Here is a 24,599-nt window from a genome sequence, read left to right as displayed (position 1 = left end):
TGTCAGCAAAATTTGTTCCAAAACTGTTGAATTTTTAACAAAAACAGCGGCGAACGGAAGTTGCTGGGGAATCAAAAAATAACGTAAACCACCCAGATGTACTCAAAAGGGTTATATCAAGTGACGAAACATGATTTCATGGATATAACGTCGCAACTAAGGTCCAATCGTCCTAGAGGAGGCATTCTGGTTAGTAAAGACCAAAAAATGCTCGACAAGTGCGGTCGGGCGTGAAAGTTATGCTCACTTTGATTTTAATAGCATAGTGCAACATATATTTTTGCCACGAAGTCAAACGGTCAATAAAGAGTACTACCTACAAGTTCAACGTCGTTTTCGTGACGCAATCCGAAAAAAAGACCGAATTTGTGGAAAAACAACTCATGATGCCCAGCCTCCATATTAGCCCTACACGGCTCCGGGTGACTTTTTCCTATTTCCAAAAATAAAAGAAACGTTAAGGACCGTCGTTTTACAAGCATAGATGACATTAAAAGTGCATTGCTGATAGAACTAAAGGCTATTCCAAAGATCGAGTTTGAGAAGTGTTTCAAGGATTGAATAATGTAGACGAACAAATCAATATTTTTTTCAAAAAACGAAAATTTCGTCTATTTTTAGAACACACCTCGTATTTGTAGTAGAATGAAAGGTAGAAGGATGAAGACATGATGGGCAGATCACAAAGACTGGTGGGAAAATCCCTACATTAAGCCGTCCATATGGCACAGTATCGCAGCCAATGTATTCATATTTAGAGCATCACCACGTCCTGACAAGGGCTTAAGGAATGAGGAGGAGAATTTTGTCTATTCTCTAACTTAATTAATGGTATAGTTATTGGCTTTTAATTTTTAATTTTAATTCTCGTTTTTGATTTAATTGTTCATTGTTTGTTTCATGTTGTTTTTAGCTTGTAGTAAAATACAGACTTATATACTGGGTGTATATACTTGATGTTAGAAGTGTCTTTTGTTGCTTTGACTTTTTTGTAGAGTTCTTTTATTTTATAATGGTTTTTTTTGAATACCCTCCCGCTTCTCATTTAACCAGCAGTTTTTCTTCTTTTTATTTATTACATTGGCTTTATTTCTCGTTTTTTTTTGGTATTTCTCTCTATTTCGTTCTCACGGATCTCTCATCATTTTGCAATCTTGATCATTCCAATGTGTGTTTCTTTTTTTGTTTTTTTACTGGCTACTTTGCTTTTTCCTGGTAATTTGGATTTTGTATACATACATAAACCTAATTAGTTAATAAGCAATATTGCATGTTTGGTTTTTCTCGAGACATTTATATTAATATTGATTTCGGTCAATCACTATAAAATATACTAAATGTTGCTTATCTTCTTGATATTGACAAAGAAAAAAGAAATGCGTTATTTGTGTTCAATGGATTCTCAGACAAAAGGACCGGTAGCCTGATTTTATCGTCGGTACCATTCAAGTACTATCCGTTCGATTTCAAAAGATCATTAACATACCTCAGGTCTGGTACCAAAGAATTTAACGCGTACGAGGGAACCAAAGAAAATTATGTTGGTCAAAAAGCTTTAATTATAACGTACGACGTATAATTCATTCATTTCAGAAGATCCATTCAATAATATTAGTGACAAACATTTTAGAGTTATTACATAGACTCATCACATATACAATTAAAATTTGCTCTTAAAGAGTTGTCCATTAAGATCCCAATAAAGTACTAATTATGTCATAATTCCTATACAGCATATGACAATGGTTTTTATTGTTTGTAATAAATACATTCCATCTACAGCTAATTAGCTATTTATATTATGAATATAATCAACTTTCAGTTAATCTCTTCCGTAAATAAAATCGCTCCACCTTACTTGCGGTTGATATCTTGATGATGTTTTTGGTATATGGTCTCCAGTTTAATCTTAGTTCTATCTAGTATCTTCACATCTTTTATTCTGTTCATCCCATTTAAATTTCAGTTTTAGGACTGGGGCGATGGAGTCTCTTGTTTTTGGTTTTACTCCCTACCGGTTAATTTTTATTTTTGCACCAGTTGTATTTCCATGACTCCTTAGCTCAAACAGCTTCGTTCCTAACTTCAAAGGTATTCGGTTTGTATTAGTTGTATCATATCAGCACAATTCAATATTATTCTTCTTTATACCAGTATATCGAAAACATACTGCCCTGACATTGCTGTGTAAAGTGCTTCGTTATGGTTAACATTACAAGTATGTTTTTGGTCCTTCTATAGGTAATAAATTGTTCCCTCCAATTTTGATTCTATATATTCAATATTCAAAATGGTATATCCTATTTTTCCTTATATATATTGTATATTGTAATATATAAAACTCTTATCTGAGATTTATAAGCATAATAATTATTATAAAAGAGAAATGTGAACGTCTATAGCTTTGATGCTAGTCACCATGTTTTTTGTCTAGTTAGATATTGTATAAACGAATTATAAATTTTCAAATAAATTCATCTAAATATGTTCTCATATAATATCTGTAAGTAAATATGTATGTAAACTTAATATTGTACTCTTGTTACTCGTATTGTTTTCGACTGCCTTTTCACTCTTTCCTCTTATTGTCTTGATAGTAATTACCCAGTGGCCATAATAAAAAATAAAAAAATAAGAAACTATATTGAAAATAATGCGCATAACATTAAAATAAAAATATATGTGTAGAAGGTAATATCTAGTCCCTCGTATATTCTTCGGAAGTAACCAATTTCTTTTTACACCCACGTTCGAAGAACTCAATTTTTATCGACTTTTTATTCCCACAATTAGTCGAATTCTGCAGTGGTATTACGACTGAGCAGTATAGCGGAGAATTAAAAATATACTTTGATGAGCCTAAAGATAATGCGAATGACTTCACCTATATGGCTGCCCATCAAAACATTCATTTTTTACAAAGAAATATTTACTCGATTTTTGGGTAACGAACATACTTAAAAATTTGTTTTAATTTATGTGGTATAAGAAAATAAATAGTTCTGTCAGTTTCGAATTAAAGTCACGTGGATACCAGTGATTCGAGTTAAGTAGGCATCTTTATTGTTATGTACTATCGTATTTTACTAATATTCCAGTAACTCAGCCAGAAAATAGGAACCTCCCAATTCTGTACGATTGCATGGATTTAGCTAAAAATTTGGATTTAAGCTTGTATTACCCAGCGGCGGATCCAGCATTGTTAAGAGGGGTAACCGATCGGTAAATATCTAGATGATAATTATTATAATAATAGTCATACTATTTTTTTTATAATTAATTAATTGCAGTCAGCCTTATGGCCAAATCTGAATAATACTAAATAAGGTACCGATACCTAACAACAATATTTTGCGTATTGCGTAGAATCCAACGATCGCCAAGTACAGAGATCTGAAAGTTTAAATGCAAAGACAATGGAGAATGGAAAGTACTCAGACAATACCTATTGGTCTCTCTAGTACTGGGATCATTCCAAAGAACCTCTTAGAAAATATAAAAAAGCTGGTTCTGAATGAATATCGCTATAAGACGATGCAAAAAGCTGACTACTTTCGACGTCCAGATATGTACGAAAATTTTGGGAAGCACACCCCAGCATACCAAGTCACCTAGGATTCGAAAACACGAAAAGAGTCTCACCAGAGCTCAGTCCTTTTGATACCGTAGGTATCTGGGACGAGTGAATTTTTCCCTTAGGGGGAGTGAGAGCTGTATGGCTGGATCTGGATAATAATAATAATAATAATCATTTAGGCGTAAAAATCTAGAGAATTCAAAAGTGTTTATATTTAACTTTTTTTATTTTACATACAAAAATTAAATCATTTCATAGTACAAGTATATCTACTTTGTCTACATAGTTTATATTAACATATTGATAAATTATACTAAATAATTTATATTATTAATATATATAAAATAATATATAAGAATAAATAAAAAATTAAAAAAGTAATATTTAATTCGTGAACATGTAAGAAGAAATATAATAAAAAATCTAAACGATGTGTTCTTATATGCGCGTAACGATCGATAAATTTATCGAGATCAGTATGAATATCGTAGTGAATATTCATCAATGCTAAGCCAACCAGTTTGTCTTTAGTCATAGGAGACCGTAGCCAAGTTTTAATTCTCTTTAAAGTACAGAACGTTTTTTCAGCACTAGATGCACTCAAAGGTAATGTAACAATTTTCAACACAATATGAATTGTAGGATATATCGCCAATTTGCTTCCCACAATTCCAATTGTGCTTTTAGAGTTTTATGTACAGAAGTTGAATTTTCATTGAAAAAATACAATATTTATCTGACTCGTCGCGTCGTCAGAATATTCTAATGGCAGGAAATAAAATTAAGAAACTACAAATTTAACCTCGCGAGTGGCTGAAGTCAACGTTTATAACCATCCCTAAAAAACAAGCAGCAAAAGAGTGTTTAGACTGAAATGGCAGGATGGGCAATGAGCTAAGGACGACAGCTACCTGGGAGGATGCACAATGGGTCAATTGAGGCCTACGTGCTGTGGAACTTAACTCGCCTTCCCTACTATACAGATATAGATACAGAGTTTTAAGACTATCGAAAACTGAGCATCATGTGTCATGCTAAAAATTTAGAGGAGGATCTTCATGGAACGCAGTTCGGGTTACGAAGTGGAATTAGTACTCGAGGACTATTGATTCAGGAATTTCGAGATGTAAACGTTAATCTACACCTGTGCTTTGTTGACTACGAAAAACCTTTCGATAGAGTACGACATGAAAAACTAATATCAATACTTATTCAGAAGCACATTTACAGTAAAATCATAAAGATAATCCAAACAATATATTTCAACTAAAGTGCCATATTTCAAATTGAGGGGCAATAGTCAGAAGAAATGAAAATCTATAGAGGAGCTAGACAGGGATGTGTTTTATCGTCACTTTTGTTTAACTTATATTTAAAAGAAATTTTTAAAAACATGCTCAATAATATCAAAGTGGGAGTTACCGTTAACGGAAAATTAATTAAAAACATTTGCAGATGACATTGTCATCAATGCAACGAGCACAGAAGACCTACAACTTCTAATAGAAAGCTTGAGGATGAATAGTGCTGAGATGTAAATTCCTATAAAAGTTAAATAAGGAAATATATGCTAATTATAAGAAGACCACAAAATATACACCATTGACAAATAATGGTAACGTGATAGAACAAACAGAAAAATATTAGTACCTACTTGTAAACTTTGATCAATGAAACCAATGATCATACTGCAGAAACAAACAGGCGAATAGAGATTGTCAGCTCTGCATTTATACAAATGAAGCCATTCCTAGTGTGCAGAAATCTTATCTTTTGAACTGTCCTTATACCACAGAGTATAAAACTATAATGGACTGATAAAATAATTACAAATAAAGAAGTACTGGATAGGGTTGGTAAAGAAACAGAACTTATCAGCACTATACAGACAAGAAAATTAGAATACCTAGGTCGCGTGATGAGGGGACCAAAAATGAAATTTTGAAACTTATAATACAGGAAAAGATTCTACTAAGAAAATCTGTAATTTCCATAAATTCTAATAAAGATAGCTTAAGGCCTTTATTTTGGATGTGGAGAATTTTAAATTCGTCATTAAAAGAATAATTATGATCTAGAAGGTGAAGTGCGTATGTAAAATCACTTTTTCTATTATTAAAAGCCCTTTTATGATCTGCTATACGTTTTTTAAAAGTTCTACCAGTTTGACCGATGTTTTTGAGTAGTCGCCACATTTAAGTTTGTATACACCAATGTGTAAGTGTTGTTTATTTTGGCTCTTGTTTTTATAATATTTGCCTAAGCTGTTGTTTGTTCTAAAAGCTGGTCCTTATTCATTTCTTTTTATGTATTTGACTATTTTTGTTAATATCTTGCCTGTATATGTAAAATAACTTAAAATAATCTGCTATGCAGATCTAAGACTAAGCTCTCAAAGTGAAGATGCTTTACAACGTATGCTTCACCAATCTAATATAACCGCCAGATAATTAAACATGTTAATTTCCAGAAAAAAGACAAAATGAATGGTTATAACAGCAAGTCTACTTAGATGCAAATTAGAGCTATAGGTTCAGATAATAGAACAAGTGATGGAGTTCTATTCTGGAGAGAGTGGAAATATCTAGGAATCACACTATCTACTGACAGTGCGACAGAGAAACCTGCCGCAAAGAAGTCCCTGTATATCTTTTTAATTTGCAAGGTTTGCCGACCACGTCACCTAAATGACCAATGAGAAGGTCACGTTGTCGATAAATCTAGACCATTAGATAGAGATGCAGGGACTGCTTTTTCGTCAGTTTTCGCTGTCGCACTGGGGGAACGCGACTGTATTGCAGCAGTCAGTATATACTCGGTTCGCTATTCCCAGTCCGAACTGTCTATAGCCGGTTCACAATTTGTTGATAGCTCACTACAAGTTTAACCCTAATTAGAAAACTGAAATACAGAGAGGATAGGTAATACGATATAATAGTAAAAACCAACCTAAAACTGACGGTTTAAGACGTTTTCGACTAACCCACCTTATATCTGAAGGAATACAATACCTTATAATCCTCTTACGGGGGTATTTTAAATGGTTAGAGATGAACGACCATTGTCGTAGAGTATATGATTGAAACATTTATTTTTTGAACTAAATAAATATATTTTTTAAATTTGTACTTATGTAAATTGTATTTTTTAATAAAACTTATTTATTTTATTCAAAAATAAAAAGTTTCTTGCCATTTGTAAAAGATACATTTATTTAATTAAGGAAAAAGGCGCCAAATGTCGCCTGGCAAAATTTTCAATGTGTTTTAAATGTAACCATTATTTTCGAATTCGGAGAAACTAATAAATATTTTTGAAAAATTTAAACGCAGAATGAAAGATTACATTATTACTCAGGGCAGAAAGTCCCTGAAAACTTCTACAATGTTTATTTTAATATGTTATGTAACAGGGGTGAAAATAAAAGAGAAAATATAGTATAATTTTTAATTGAAAATATTGCATGCAAAAGAAACTTTTTATTTATTTACGAAGACGGTTGCGTTTCGATATTATTATTTATTCTAAAAAATATATCATTCTGCCTTTAAATTTTTCAAAAATTCTTTTTAGTTTTCTCAGGATTTGAAAAAAAAAATGGATACATTTAAAACACATTAACCATTTTGACAGGCGACATTTTGCGCCTTTCCCTTTTAATACCTTACGATTACAACTACTATTACTTACCTTATATAATTACGATTAGAAAACTATTCAAATTCAAAATAAATAGGATCAACTTCGGAATCCGAGTCGTCTTGAGGGTTAATAATTAGGATAATAATCTCTACGGTCGCATCAATTATGTTATCAAGATCCCACATTTTTTGTTCTTCTTCTATTACATGTCTTACTGCATCTTTCCAGTTTTGTTTTGTAATATGTTATAAAGACTCGTATAACAATTCACGTACAGCTTGTATTTTATATGACGTATTTTTTCTAGCCACATAACTTTTCATTTGTGCCCAAATGAGTTCAATTGGATTTATTTCGCAGTGGTAGGGTGGGAAGTCTAAAGACTGTGATGTTTCGCCTTTCCGCCATTTTGTCAACTACGTATTTCTTGAAGTTAGATTTGTGTTGCCGGGCAATTTTTAAAAGTTCTGCTTTTACCATTCCATCTTCGTAAGGCAGATACTTATTCCGCAGCCAGTCAAGAATATCCTGTTTCTTCCACGCATTCGTTAGAAGTCTTTCTACTAGTCGTGAATGATAAGGTGCATTATCTAATACTATAATTGAATTTGGTGGTATGTGTTCAATCATTTTCTCAAAATACTCTTCGAAAACATCAGCTGTCATCTCCTCGTGATAGTCTTTTGTGCTTTTGGAATGAAATTCCAACAAACCATGCTTAACAAATCCTTTTTCACTGCCAATGTGAGAAATTATTAATCTACTGCCTTTACCAGAAGGTGGGGAGATACCAGTAGACCAACCTTCCATAAAGGCTTGCCTGGAGCTTAATATATTTTTATCTGACCAAATTTTTTTTAGAGTATGACCTGAGTTTACCCACGATTCATCCTGGTAGAAGATGGGCCTTTCTTCAGCCCGGAATTTTCGTATGAATCTTAGATAATTTCTTCTCCAACATCATCTTCTCCTCCCAGTCAATCAAAAGTGATTTTCGGTCTGATTTCTCCCACCGGAAATTTAATTCTTTTAAAACTTGCCACAATTTAGTTCGTCCGATATGAGGCAAATCCGGGTCGTCTCTAACGTAAAATTTTGTTTAGGTTTGGTATTTCTTTTTTGAAAAAAAAATCCATGAATTTTCCTTCGAATACCATTTTTGGCAAATTCATCAATTTCAATAAGCTTTTTCCCTCTCTTTAAGTGTTCGTTTGTATTTGGGTTAGCTATAACGTGTTTTTTTCTCTCTGATAGGAACCTATATAAAGTTGACTCTCCTACGCCAGTCATGTTGGCACAACTTTCGACTATGTTGCGAACAGTGTTTGTGGGATTCTGAGAAACCAGAGCATCGTGAACATTCAGGACAATAGTCTTGTCTCTTGGTGAATAGACAGACTTACTGACTGTAAGCAACAGTACCGGTGTAAAACTTGATGATGAAGCCATCACAAACAATCCAACAAAACGAGCACGAGCGAAAGGTACGTATATGTTCGTAGGTATATGGAATAAAAATCACTCACGCACTGCATATAATTCGCAAAAAAAATATTCGAGACGCTAATTACTGCCGTAGACGCGGAAACACCGACGAGCCGTAAATTACATGCGATCAAAAACGTACTAAACAAAAAAAATTGTTTTCGTTCGTAATAACTTCACCCTTTCAAGTTAAGTTTCGAATATAATTATATTATTAAAAATCTGGGGAATTCCATCTTAATTATTTTGGATATGAATTCCAGCTTTTCTAGTAAAGTGATTAAACGCGAAGATTAGTACCTATTGAAATATCCAAAGAGATAAGGTATTCTTATTTACAAAATTGTTAATGGGTAAATTCTTATTTTTATTAATATAATATAATAACCAACATTAGTCGTGAAAGTTTTTATTTTTTTTTTTGCTAAATATATTAGTATTAAAATATTATCAATATTATATATCCTCCTGAGACCTGAGCTGATTCTTTTTGTTTTTTTTTTGATTAAATAGTAAAATTCGTATGATGTTGATTATAAAAACACATGTAAATTTTTCTAAATTTTTATTTTGTTGTTAAATATGAAAAAAATTATGTCCATTCAAAAGGACATCAGGATCGCATCAATACAAAATTATTATAAATGAAACTGTTTAAAGCAATTGTTATTTCCCGTTAAACATAAAAATATGTCACATGATTCACAATAAACTTTTGTTTTACCCTTGCAACCTGGAAGCTTGCATCTAACAGAATTTTTTAACTCGGATGCCATTGCAGGAATGTGTTGTATCTTTCTTTTAGTAGAAGTTTGAAGTGATGGTCTAGGATTGGAACTGTTTCTAGTTACTAATGTTGAAGTGTTCCCAAAATCAGAATTTTCAGAAATGTTGTCTTTAAGGAGCAACTCGGAAACAGCTATTTTAAATTCCAGGAACTTCATAACGGTTTTATTAGCATCACTAAGTTGCTTATGGTCATCTCTGTATAGAATCCAAGAATTGGCAATCGCAAGATCAAATAAGTGAAAAATGGTTTTGACTGTCCATTTTTTACTTCTAGCTCCCATTCTATAATAACTTATTATCCTGTCAATTAAATCTATTCCCCCCATGCATTCATTATACTTTTTAACAATGTTTGGTCTAGGTACCTCAATATATCGGGAGTCCTTTTTTGACCACCGCTTACATTCATCTAAAGGTTCTATTTGCAATGCAGTTGACGCTAGCATAACTGATTTCATATCATACCATTGGAGTATGTTAATTTTTCCATCAGCTCTTACATCCTGCTCAGATGAACCACGACCCAATCGAGTCATCACCTTATCCGATGTTACATGAACTGCTTTGGGTATTCTGGATCTCATTATTGTACCAGTTAAAAAAATATTTTTGTTTAACATGTACTCAAGTAAAGGTAAGGTGGTGAAATATCTATCGACACATGTGTTCCTTCTAATAACGTTGTAGATAACTTAATAACTGCGGATGGACCAACACCTAACTTCTTAACATCATCATCATTCTGCAGAAATGTATTTTTCCCTTGATAAATATCGAAGTCTAATATTAATCCATTGGGAGTGGCACAGACAAAATTTTTTAATCCTTCTGGGTTAGGTTTACCTCGAACAAATTGTTTCATGTTACACACGCCCGTAAAAGGTATCATTTGTTCGTCCACAGCAACCTCATTGTATCTTGGAAGTGTCAAGCAACCTCTTCGTATTCTGTCAACTAAAGGCCGGATCTTAAATAATTTGTCAGCATTTCTTTGATCTTGAGGCACATCAGCGTCAATAACTACTTTTAAGTTGCTCCTGATTTGAAAATATCTATCACGAGTCATGGCTTGTGCAATGCTGTTGACTTTTGTTGTCTTAGCCCAAAACATTCTAATTTGTGGATAATTCAGACAGGACATTAGAATAGATATTCCAAAAAAATTTTTCACCTCCGTTAGAGTAACGTTCAAAGGTTTTCCTTTTTCTTGCAAAAATTTCTCAAATAACGCAAAAATAAATTAAAAATATTCTCAAAATCTGAATCATCAAAATACATACCGACATAGTTTTCAACTTTCCAATTTTGCCTCTCGTAGACTGTATCGACAATTCCAGTAAAGTCTATATGCTGAGGGACAAAAACACCCATTTTTTTCCATGTATTTCGGTTCTCTTTTTTTTTCGTTCACTGAGTGGCACGTTATCTAATTCATCTTCGGGTGGCATTTCTGTATCTTGTTCATCATCTGTATGTTGGGCCGAATCTGATTGCTGAGGCTGATACGATTCTTCATTTGGATCAAAGCCGTCATCAGAGTTTTCAGAATCTGAAACGTCTATATCTGAATTTTCCAGGCATTCAAGAAGTCTTTCAATGTCAACTTCGGGTCTTAAATATTTTTTATTACCAAACACAGCTGAAACAAAAAAGTCTAATATAATATTTTATGTATGCCTAAGGACCTGACGTCCATAAAAAAGGACATCCCCGTTTTAGATAAAAAACAATTTAGAAATGGTTTGATAAGACAACTACATCGCATGAATGCATTTATAATATCCTAAGTTATTAGACTAAGCAAACATTTAGGTTAATAATCTAATAAAATTAGCTACTTACCATCAATTGTTTTTCTATAACTGCCCGCCATTTTTGTCACTTGAGATTAACAGGTTAACTAAGTTATAATGTGGTCACAGTAATACGGCGCGCTGTTGTCAGGGTCACTTGTATATACACTACGATGGACCGTGGGACTCGGCGCTGTAAATTTAGTTCTTTCCAAAAAAATATATAAAACGTAAATGTCCATTTAATTGGACATTAGGTCTCAGGAGGATATAACAGTATTAAAACATTATATTATTATTTAATGAATAAACACCTTAGGAACGCCTATGATTTACGACCGTTTTACTAGTTTGAGGCATATTTCGTGCTCTCAACAATTTGTGAACAAAGAATAGTGAATTTAGTAAGTATTTTTTTGCGAAGTTAGTTACTTTTTGACAGACTAAAAGTGGCTGGAAATTACTATACAACCAAGCACACGTACTCATAGCCAATAATAATAGTAAACAAACTAAATAGTAAATAAAATTGAACTTTGCGAATTACCGACAATCAATATTTATTTATCTGCACCATATAATAAATAGTTAGGCTAAATTATAACAACTAAAATATATTTTTTAAATATATACTACCCAAAATTTGATGGGTTTAGTATACACTTCCACTATTTAGAATAATTCTTCTTTTTTTTTTAAGAAAGAAGTCTGCAATAGTTGGATACTTGAGCTATTAATACTGACAAGTAGGAATTGTTGTGTTGTAGGTTTCCGACAATGAATCTGTCAAAATATGCCCGAGCTAAGCGAATGGAGTATATCTTGTATTACATGTATATTGTGGTGAACATACTTCAACTATCTTTATAAATACAGGATTTCAAAGCCAAACTCAATTTTTAATGTTCTCATATAAAACAAAGTTTTTCTTATAAGACATTTATCCACTGGATAATAAAAGCATATTTTAAGAAATGTTAACAAAAATGCTGGATAAAGATTGGGTAGTGTACTTATTAGTAAGACAAAACTTGTATATTAGCTACATAAAAAAATTGCACCAGTATTAATCTACAAAATACAGAAACACAAGTCTCGGCGATATTATTTTTTGTCAAACCAACTGTTTAAGCAAAATATGAGATAATACTATTTGAACATGATATTTCTCAGCCATACTTCATAATAAAATGGCGTCTTGACATTTGGCAAATACGTAGGGAGAGCCTATAGACAGTTAAAATTAGAATGACAAAAAGCACCCATTAAAAATCGAAAGAGTGTGAAAATAATGTGAGATATGTTTCTTTGAGAAGTAATTTACATACTAATTCTCTGATATTATTGGAAGGTAGCACCAAGATGATAGACTAACTAGTAGTAATAATAAAAATGTCACAATTTACTATTTTATAGCCTGCGAAATTGATAGCATATTCTTCAAAGCAGATGTAATTTATGCTACTGGTACAGATGTTGATTATTATGCATGTAAGAATTTCTTTTAGTGCTAATGACAGTTCATAAAACTAAAACTATATTTAATAAAAACAGTTTAACTGTTTAAAAACAGTTTAATATTTAGAGTTAAAAATTTGCATATGTTAATAAAAAAATGAGATTTTAAGTATAAAATATATTAAGAAATAAAAAAAAAAAAGGCAAAAACCTACTAATATTAAAAAATAAGTGGTGTATTTTTAACAGACAGTAACTTCTTTTTGACGTTACTAAACAGTTTGAATTATTATTCCTCTTGAACTTACTTGATTACCACAAGATTAGGTAATTGTTAGGAAATTTGAGCAAAAATGTCCGACTTGCACTTGTGAATATTGACTTGTTCTTTTTTATGATTACTAACTGATCCATAGAGAACAGAAAAACACACCATTAAAAGATGTTACAAACGAAATTTTTACCATCAATAACTAAATTTTAAAATGTATTTTGTTCATTATTTTATATGTTATATTTTATATGTGTGTTATTAATGTTGAGTGTCATAGCTTTATATAAATAATCTCCACGACTATAATCTATTTCTAATGAGTGTAGAGTAATAAAATCTCATGAAGTATTCAAAAGCGCTACAGGGTAATCCGTCAATAATCCGTCAATAAATTCCGTCCGCATTGCAAAATTCTGTCGTTTCATAAAGAGCAGGTAGGTATCACCCTGTTTTAAGGGATTAGTCCATTGTTATCGACAGATAAACACTGAGCCAGAGGCGCGCTAGTGGGTTAATTGACAAAAGAATATGCATTCTTAAAAATCATATTAAAGGAAAAAAAAATGTAATACAGCAGAACAGTGTTATTAAAAAAATATAAAATGTAACAATAAAATATATACGAACCGAAATCGGGAAATACTCACAAACACACACGAATGAACTTTACATATTGAAACACTTGTGGGGAGTTTAAATCAATTTATTCACAAAAACTACAAAAACTTTACTGGATACGTTATTACAATTCTACATCACTATAGTCTTCATCCGAAGAACTGTCATCATCCCCTGGTGTTATAATTATAGGGTCAACCACCTGATCGACCAAGTTGTCCAGTTCCCACATTTTATCTTCCTCTTTTAAAACATGCTGGATTGCTTTTTGCCAGTTTTCTGATGTGATTTCCATAATGGCTTGATCAAACAATACCTTGACATCTTTCATTTTAAATGTGGTATTGTGCCTTGCAACATATCCTTTAACTTGTGCCCATATAAGTTCTATGGGATTTAATTCGCAATGATATGGCGGTAGGCGTAGCACAGTTACTTTATACTTTTCTGCTACATCTTCTACGGCATATTTTATGAAGCGAGATTTATGTTGTTTTACTACGGCTAGTAGTTCCTTCTTTATTGAATTCGTCTCAAACTGAATACCTTTATTTGACAGCCAGTTAATAATTTCTTGCTTTCTCCAAGCTGAAGTTGGTACCTTCTCTATGCGCCTTGAATGGTAGCTTGCATTATCCATAACCACGACCGAATCAGCTGGAAGAAATTTTAACATTTCCCCGAAGTAGTCTTCGAAGACATCCGAATTCATGTCCTCATGATAATCTCCCGTCCGACACGACTCAAAGCTTAACAAACCTTCTTTTAAAAATCCTTCTTCGCTTCCAATGTGAGCAATTATAAGCCTCTTCCCTTTTCCCGAAGGCACTTTAATACCCGTCGAAAGGCCTTCTATAAAAGCTTGGCGAGCACTTGTTACATTTTTATCTTGCCACATTTTTTGGACTATATAACCTTCGTTTATCCACGTCTCATCAAGATAAAAAATTTTCTTGTGCTCTCTGCGGTACTGTTTTATAGTTCTCAAATATTTTCGTCTCCAGCAAATGATTTCATCACTTTCCAGTAATAGTGCCTTTCGATTGTGCTTTTCCCAGAAAAAATTCATACTTTTTAAAGTTTTCCATAAAAGTTTTCTGGATATCAAAGGAATATCGTTATCTTGGCTTATCTCCATTAGTATTTTGTCAAGGGTGGGTATTTCCTTTTTAAAATAAAACGAATGAACTTTTCTTCGAATGTCACGTTTGGTGTCTTCACCTAAGATTTTTATTGGTCTTCCTGATTTTCTCTTGCATGGACTTAACTGGCCTGATATCTTTCTTTCTCGCAATAATTTAAAAATCGTGGACTGTCCAATTCCAGTCATTCGGGCACATCGCTCAACACTTTCTTGCACAGACAAACTAGGGTGATCGTGTTTTATGCAATCATATACATTTAAAATTATAACTTTTTCACTAACAGATAGCGGAGAATTTTTTACACCTCTTTTCTTTGGAGTAAATGTCGCCATTTTATAACTTTTTCACTATTTCTATATCACAATATTACTGTACGTTTAATTGGTGTAGTAACAATTACTAACTCGAATGTCGAATGTCGAATGATAATAATAAAATAAAAGAGGGATTATAATGAAAGTGTAAGTAAAACCTCATTACGCGTTATTAGTCTTCATGTTGATTTATTTTAGTTCTTAGTAATATTAGGAGGTGCGTCATACCCTTATCAGTTTCTTCTAATGCTTTTATTCGTTCAGTAAGGAAGTGAATTTGTTTTTATAAATAAAAATGTAATTAGCTTTAATGACCATATAATGGAATACGAGTTTGAAGAATAAGTTAATCGAAAAATTAAATAAAATTGGTTATCACAAAATATCCAAAATATGATATTTTGAGGTACATCAATTTTTGACGACGAAATTGACATCCGTCCATTTGCCTACGCCCATGACGACACCGAAATTCAGGCAAATTTTATGACACTTCATGATTTATTACTCTACACTCATTTGAAACCAATTATAGTAAGTTGCACTGACAATTTGTGATATATTGTAAATATTTACACATTCTTCTAATCACAGTGTCTTAAAGAAGGAATAAAAACAATTCCGAAAGCTAGACCAAAAGTCAAAAGAGTGTTTCTGTAACAACCCGGCCAAACTTTCTGACTGCAGCCCTAATAAACTGTGTTGTTTGTTTATATCGACATTCAATAATATCCAGTATTTCTGATATATATATATATATATATATATATATATATATATATATATATACATATATATATACATATAAATATATATATATATATATATATATATATATATATATATAATATATATATATATATATATATATATATATATATATATATATATATATATATATATATATATATATATATATATATATATATATATATATATATATATATATATATATATATATATATATATATATATAGAGGATGAGCGTTAAAAAGTGGCTGCTCCCATTGTTTAATAATATTCAGGGTGAGTTGTGAATGTAGACTGAACATTGTATTCGTCATAACTTTTGAACGGTAAGTTCGATGTATCTCATATTTAAAACAAATGTTACACTACTACCAGCTAATCAATTGATTTAGGTATCAAACTAGAAAACATTCAGTTGTGGCTTTAATAAATTAGTTCGTTTTGTTCATAAGAAAAACTTCACCGTGCATACGGTTTTTAATACTCTAATAGGAATTTTATAAATTAGACAAATAGACAATTCAAATGCCATATTTTTTCCTCACACAATTACTTAATTTTTAAATAAAAGAATTAAATTTGACTATGAATAAAAAGTTTAGAAAAGTGGTTCATCGATGTAAAAAAAGACTTTCCTTGCAAAATTTAAATTTAACCTAACATTTAACAAACAAACCGGCCCTTATTGAAACTGAAAAAAACCAGGTCCGGTTTTAAAAAATTAGATCATATTCATAGAAAAAGAATTTCATAGAATAAGAATTTTATAAATTAAAGAAAAGGGCAATTAAAATAGCATGCTAACTTTTCCTACTCGATTACTTTATTTTTTATTAAAGCAAATTAAATATGACTATGAATTAAAAGTTTAGCAAAGTCAACCATAGAGTAAAAATGTAACTTGTCTTTAGTTAAGTTACATTTACAAAGTTAAATGAATATCTGCCATTTCCTGATATGTGTAGGCCATTGTAATACCAAAATTTTTAATATTAATCTTATTCACACAATAAATGATAGCTTCAAATTATTGACTATTATTGATGGAACTGTTTGTAGTTATTGTATCCGTAGGAACTAATTGTAATTTTATGGCCAATTTTCGAAAAAGTGATAAGAGGCAAAAAAGTTTTAAAAATAATGTGTTAAACTAATGATGCCACAAAATTCATTTGATTTGAACGTACTTAAAAGTTTGGGGGGAATAAGGCTGCACACCCCCCTTAGAATTTTTCTGTGCGCTTAGATTTTGTTGTTTCTTTTGTATGAAAAATGCTTTCAGAATAAGAAAGTAACGTGTCCATTTTTACTACAAAATGTCAAGTAGTTTAGGAGATAATGCAAAAAAACAATTTTTATTTTGTAACTTCAAAGGACTGTAACTATTTTTGTGTACACTTTTGTGATTCAATCAATTTATTTTTATCCCCAGAATGCGTGATTTAATTTATGTTATACCATTTTAAAACCTCATATATATATATATATATATATATATATATATATATATATATATATATATATATATATATATATATATATATGTAGATATCATCGTTTCGCCACTAGTTATTTCTTTCAATAAAGAATGACCGGAACGTTTTCAGTAACAATTAATCTCTCTAAATTATCATCCGCGCGACCAAAGAACTGTAGGATTTGCTGCAGACATGTTGTATTGTTGTGAGTCTCATCATATCATATTGTGTATCATGTGTTTCTTAGATAAATTACACGCCGTATATTGGGTTTACATGACTCCAATTTTACCGAGAACACATAATTTAAATCAAAAATAATAATTAAGATCAGACATTCCTTAGTAGGTACATTTAAACAACTTTTCGGTAAGTAGCTAGTTTGGTTAACAAATTTAATATTTAAAAATATAAATGTATATATTATTGTGATATTTATAGTCTTGGTGCGCCAAGCAATAATTAGCTAATTAATTTTTTTGATTAATTAAAATTATTTAAATGATATGATTATGACTCTATCACAATTTTTAATTCTTTTATCTCAGGGTTAAATTCGTGCTTCAATATCTATGCTATTACATGTGAAAGGTAAGGTCCAGAGAATACCGGAATAATAAAAAACACATATGATCTAACACTATATATTGAAATAAAAATAATGAAATAATTCACACTCAAAAGTTTTCAATAAACAAATCTCATATAAGGATTCTCAAAATTTTGTTCTCCGTACGTGAACAATCAAAATTTATGGTACAAACAATATTAATTGAAAACTCAAAATCCCAAACTATTCTAACTCTCTTAATCAAAATATTTATATCCTTTCTAAATTACGTGTAAAGATTGTGTTATCAATAAAAGAAAAAAAAACTGCAGAAAACAAAAATATCTCTCTCTGATGATGAGTGGTCCAAATCCTTGTTCCTTGTAGACTATATTATCTCCTCTCAACCGCTCCCTATGTAATCAGCAATCTTACACAGATTGTTGCAAGTATATCGTCCTTAATGATCTCCTTCAAAAGCACAAATCATTCAAATTATGATAGCCTTTCTCCTCTCGATAAACTGAATCTCTCGTTGGCCCGAGTGAAAAATGACTCTTGGAATATCTTCTCTTTACGATAAACTGAATCTCTCGTTGGCCTGAACAGTGACTCTTGGAATATAAGTAGAGAAATATGACTTACAATATTTTGCTGCTTCAGCTTGTGTCAGATACACTAATTCCACAAAAACTCACTAACATTCAACACTACTGCTTGCTACATTTCAGGAACCACCAGAGAACAATCCCTGTTCCTCCTACAGATTTGGAAAACCAACTGATTATATCTTTTTTCTCTCCTCAATCTCGCTAAACTTTTTTCTACATACTTATCCCACCTTTTTCAATCTCCGCCAATCAAAACTCGTCACAATTCCCCCATTTTTTCATTTCGATAACAAACAAATTTTTACCTATAATTATAAATTTCCTAAAACTTATTTACAAATAATAATTTTCTATAAATCTTAAAAACTAACAAAAACCTCTTTCTATAATCCCTTCTATTGTCTTTAATCACTGCATTAATGGATTTTGAAAAAACCCCGTTCAATTCTTTGGCTTTCACTTAAACTTATGCGGGTCACTCAAGTATAACAAAGAAATGATTTATGTAAAGCTTACATTGTGTTTAGTACAGGTAATTCAAGAAATTAATAACTCTCCTTCTTCGAAATGTTTGTTGGATATTATCCTACTTATCTGAATTATTTTAATGTTATTGAATTTTGAAATATTTTAAACAAACCAATATTTTTCTCGATTTTACATATCATAACAATATATATATATATATATATATATATATATATATATATATATATATATATATATATAAATGTTTATATATACATATAAATTATTTTTAAATAGAAACTTTTTTAATTCCTGTGTTTGTCGGTATGTTACAAATAAAACACGTGTTTTATTCCAATAACTTCCAGGTAATTTTCATTTGAACTTTCTTTACAAATTTCTCCATCCTTTAACACTCCATATCTTCGATAAGCGAAATGTCGCTTAGTTCATATTATTCGGTAGGTCAATACTTCATATAATATTTACTAATATTAAGGATTACAGAATGGACAAATTACTATCCGTTACCAGAAAACACAAATAGTGAAGAAAAGAAGATTAAAACCTTGGCAACTACCTAATGCCCCAGAAGATAAATGAACGTTTTATAAGGCTGTGAAAAAGTTGAAAGCCTTCTAAATGGAGATGAAATTATTATTTAAAATTATCAGGAAAATCTAACACCGACTGAAATAACTGAAAATAATAGACTCTGGAAACCTAGAAACAAAATTAACCGTCCCAAACATTTAATCTACCTCCCCGTACAGAAGATAGACACTGAATTAAAATTATCAAAGAAAAAACATAATGGATTTCCTAATTACCGAAAAAATAGTTTTCAACCATAGTCACGGATGACCATAACCCAGTAATTTACAAATTTCTCTTTATTTAGGTATCGTCTTAAATCAGGACGCCGTAATTAATAAGATAGGTAAAAAGAAATTTTTAAATTCCTCAACTCGCCATAATAACTTCAACCTCATGAAAAATTATGAATTCAACATACCTATAGTTAACATTTAAGAACTAGAATAATTCAAAACCATCACCTAGTTACACCCTATTAATGCAAATATATTGTAAACATTATGCGACATGCGTCAAAGTGATAGAAATAAACTTTATAGTAAATGCACTAATAAAAAAAATTGTCCTGCGAAAGCTTTTAGATAAGGACAGACCTTAAAGCCCAATAAATTATAATTCCCAACTATTTTACTCTCCCCAAATAATCCTAACTCAGATATCATTATTTTCTAATTGAATATCATAATGGATAAACACCTCTCTGTAAAATCGAATTTGGAGTTCCACAAGGCATCGTTCTGGGGCCAATGTTCTACACTTTAGATATCTCTAGAAGACACACGAGTCTTTTGACCACATTTACAGAAAACGCTCTCATTTTAGCATGACATGAGAACCAAAACACGTTCAATATTGTAAGAGCACATATACGAGTATATAAAATAGAATATTATCTTAATAAGTGACGTGTAATAAGGCAAGTTAACATAACAAAATCCGTTGAGCTTCATAAACCGTAAAAAAATGGTTTATTATTTAAACAGCAGCAACTGAAATATAAACTCAGACTGCTTTATTGACTGATAGGAGGGAAATCCGAGTTGAACCTAAAAAATATCCACTACAAAGTAATGTGAAAACAACATGTGTATCCAATATAGGTATTTTAAAACGCTTTTAATTCAAGAAATTGTGACTGATAAACAACGCTTCACTATTTGTTCCAAACTTTTAATTGCATGAGACCTCCATATAAACTAATGAAAATATTACTAGGAATTTTCCTACTGTACCAAATTGTGATCAACTAACATGCTGTATTTTTAAATAATTGTAGATAAAGTAGAATTTAGAAAACTAAATAACTATATTTCAATGAAAATTACATTTTTAACTAATATTTGACGTTTCGAGTTTCACTCCGGAAATAGTTTTCAAAAAAGATTATTTAAGAATTGTGTGAAAAGGGTATAACCGCCAAAGTTATTGTAGGAGTTATGTCGTCTCAAATTTAACGTTTTACTCCTTGGCCACGGTTTTATCAACAGATATGCTTTTAGATGAAAAAATCAGAGTGTGGATTTTGTGAACTCTGACTATTATTTGTATGTGCATTGTGCGTTTATACTTACATGTGTGTTGCATATATTTATTCCTATTATATATCCGGTACATTCCTATTGTTGATTTCTTCTTTTTGTATTGACAACCAAAGCATGCTACATTGCGCTAGTGTGCATGTATTTATTGATCAGATAATAGGAGAGATGACTGTTGTTGCATTCTTCTATTATAATGTGCTCATTATCTCAGACAGTTTTGCATATCTGTGATTTATCTCTGTCTGTGTTGATGTATGTTTCATGTTCGTTTATCCTACAATTAATAGTGTTGCGGTTTCTTCCACATAGAACTTGTGTGTTGTTTAGGTTTGGTTTTTGACAGGATAGATCTGAGGGTATTGGTTGATTTGATGTTGTACTTTTTTCCTATCCCTTCTAATTTTTCTGATGAGACCCTTACATATACCTATTGTTGTCATCGTTAAATACCTTTTGAGTGCTTCTGGATTCCTTGTGGTGTTTTATTGTTTCTTTCTTCTATCATATGAAATTTCTTTTTTAGTCAAACGTCAATTTTGACAAGAAAACCCCTACAACAACTTTAGCGGTTACACTCTTTTCACACAATTCCTAAATATCTAATCTTTTTTAAAAACGATTTTCGGAGTGGAACCTGTTAGTATAGTGTCTAGAATACGGAGAACTACCCGTTTAATAAGTAATATTTTTGCCAGGAACACCGCGCAATGAATGAATTATTTATTACCTCACTTAACATAGGTACCTTATTATCGATTTACCTAAATCAGTTTGGACGAAATTTTGAACTGAAGAAATAGACTGGATCGTTTACAAGTACAAATGGTATGTATAGATATTATACAATGTAACTTTTAGATTTTCTTATCTTGTTTATGACATTTGTGCGAAATATATCTTAAAACAACATGTGGAAAATATTATTTCTCAAATATGTATTATTTATTTCAGTACTCTACGTTTGTCATGATTTTGATGTTAGTTCATGAAGTCTTAAGTAGGTATTTTAAGTTGGTTTAACTTTTCAATTTTTCATTTGTGGTTTTATGAGCCAACGGTCAGTTTGTTTTTAATGATTAACACACGGTTATTAGTAACTCCCGGAGCCAATTTTAAATTATGTTTGAATTTACCTTTTTGTGTCATAGACTGATAAACGCTTCGACTAGAGAACTTTTTCGTTATATTATATCGAAATTTTTTAAGAGTGTATGCAATGATTCTATTTATTAAACCTTTTTTGTTTTTAATATCTTGTGATGGATTAAAATTTTAAAGTACACTTACCAATGTTCGATCATTTACTGTCACAAAAGTACAATAAAGAGCCAAAACTAATAACAGAATCCAACCACTAGGAACATAATAAAAAAAAAACAAAAACAAATACACAGAATAGTGTCACATCCCCCGAAAACACGTTTGCCTCACGATTTCTGTGTAATAGTAGAGTATCGGGTACAACTACTTCCCGCAACAGTTGGTATACGACTGAATTTGTGAAAATCGGAAGCTGGCGGTGTCGTAGTGGTGGGCCCGCGTCGTTGATTCGTCCAAGACGGCTCTGCCTCCACGGCCTTTGCGGCCCCCTCCTCCCACTTTGCACCAAGTGGCGACTACTCTTGCAGACTGTGCGGACGATGCGTGTGTTCGTGTAATACCTTTGGTGTAAAGAAACTAAATTTGCCAAGCAAGCAGGCAGCATTATACAATAGACAACAAACGCACAAGGTCACGCAAATGAACTGTCAGAATTGTTTAAATTATTGAATTCTATTATAAATGGCCATTTTCAAGATTGTCACAGTTTTGGACTAGAATTTTAAGCTAATTCTGTTGTATCTGAAGTTGAAAGCGACATTAACATTGATTTTTGAACGAATTCTACTATTTATACTTCAATTTATTTTGACAAGCGATTTCCAAAGTGATACATTCAGAACCCCAAGGGTCGGTTTTAACGTGCCATGACAAGCAGAAAAGAAATTGGGGGTCTAGGAAATGTGAATGAGGGTATACGTGAAATGACCATTAGAATTTATTAAGTGGCCTTTACTGAGTATGTTACACGAGTACTATTTATAATTATTGTATATAATATTTATAACAAATAAAATTATATTTTAATTTTAAAAATAATAATAATTTTTACCATGCACGAAACTGGTTATATTACTGCGGTATTCGTTTGACCGCGTTTCATCGAAGTGTTTCGTTGCAAGTTGTCAAATTTTAACTTCTTTCCTATCTATCGTTTGCGTAAATCTTTGTAGCACAGTTGCAGTTAAGAATATATATTAACAGAGAACTCAACATGTCCAAGAAGAAAAATAAATGTAGGCAGTATATTGTTGATTATTTGAAGCTCAGCTTTATTCCATCTACGTCGAACCAACATCTGCCCATGTACCTTTTGTGCAACAAAGTCTTAAGTAATGATTCTATGAAATTATCTAAACAAGAGGATTATCTAAGAAGAACCATTTCTAATAAAATAAGTAAAAGTGTGTTGTACTTTAAAATTTTGAAATTTAGCAAATGGGTTCAGTTCCCGCAGTAATCACAAAGGGAGAAAAAAATCTGAAAAAAAATTACGGTGAACATGTTTGCTTCTTATAACATCACACTATACATAGTAATCCAGGAAAACCTCATAGGTAAAATCGGAGAACTCCTGATTTTTTCAGCTGTAAAGAGGTCTTTTAAAATTGTTATAGGTATACTCAACAAACTCCTTTAAGCAAAACACATTCCAAAGACGTATTGATGAAATGTTTAATTCATAAGATCATAAGAACTCTTATTGGTATATTACGCTTATTGGCATATATTAAAGAACTCTTATTGGTGTTTTGATGTGGACAAGAAATCCATGTACAACTTCTTCGGGAGAAATTTGGCAATAGACACAAAAGAATAATCAATATTCAATATTATGAAATACAATTTTACTAAAAAAAACAACCCCTTTATCAAAAATAATATCGGCAGCAGCATATGGAGCAATGTACCCGGGGTGTTTGCAATTCATTGCGTCATTCATCAATAACATTTAGTAGCTATAAATATGAATGTCAGATTACGTGCATCTATTCAATGGGTCATAAATGCAGTAAACAAAATTCTAGATTATTAGAACAGTTGTGTTAAGAAACTGACATGGAATGTCATAGATTACCCCTTGACACTGAAGTGTGCTAGCTCTCAAAACGATCATGTTTGGCGAGATTTTATTTAATTTTGTATTATATTACTTATATTATATCAATAAATATTACATAGATAATGAAATTTATAAACATGTATGTTCTTTGACATTGAAAACAACAGAGGCTTAAAATGTCTAAGACCCGCACTGGGAGTTCAAAAAATCATCAAAATTAAAGACGCCAACAATAAGGAAGAGAAGGACAAATATAAAATAACAAATATTGTCGAAGACTTCTACACATCCTTGTACAGCTCGCAAGGCCAGCCTAATGAATCAACAAAGGAGAACGTCAAAAGAA

General features: G+C 31.4%; 1 protein-coding gene across 3 annotated transcripts in view; it reads right to left on the bottom strand.

The window, feature by feature from the left end:
* The window catches only part of klu (zinc finger protein klumpfuss), a 319,177-nt gene extending 296,335 nt beyond the window's left edge, over positions 1–22,842 (bottom strand). For all 3 annotated transcript variants that reach the window (XM_072532132.1, XM_072532131.1, XM_072532130.1), the window contains exon 1: positions 22,378–22,842. The gene's annotated coding sequence lies outside the window, so the exon portion shown is untranslated. The remainder of the gene's footprint in view (positions 1–22,377) is intronic.
* Between the last annotated feature and the right edge of the window lie 1,757 nt (positions 22,843–24,599).

The sequence above is a fragment of the Diabrotica undecimpunctata genome, chromosome 5 (assembly GCF_040954645.1).
Source record: "Diabrotica undecimpunctata isolate CICGRU chromosome 5, icDiaUnde3, whole genome shotgun sequence".
Classification (NCBI taxonomy): domain Eukaryota; kingdom Metazoa; phylum Arthropoda; class Insecta; order Coleoptera; family Chrysomelidae; genus Diabrotica; species Diabrotica undecimpunctata.
The sequence above is the reverse complement of the archived record's forward strand: the minus strand, read 5'-3'. Positions and strand labels throughout refer to the sequence as shown.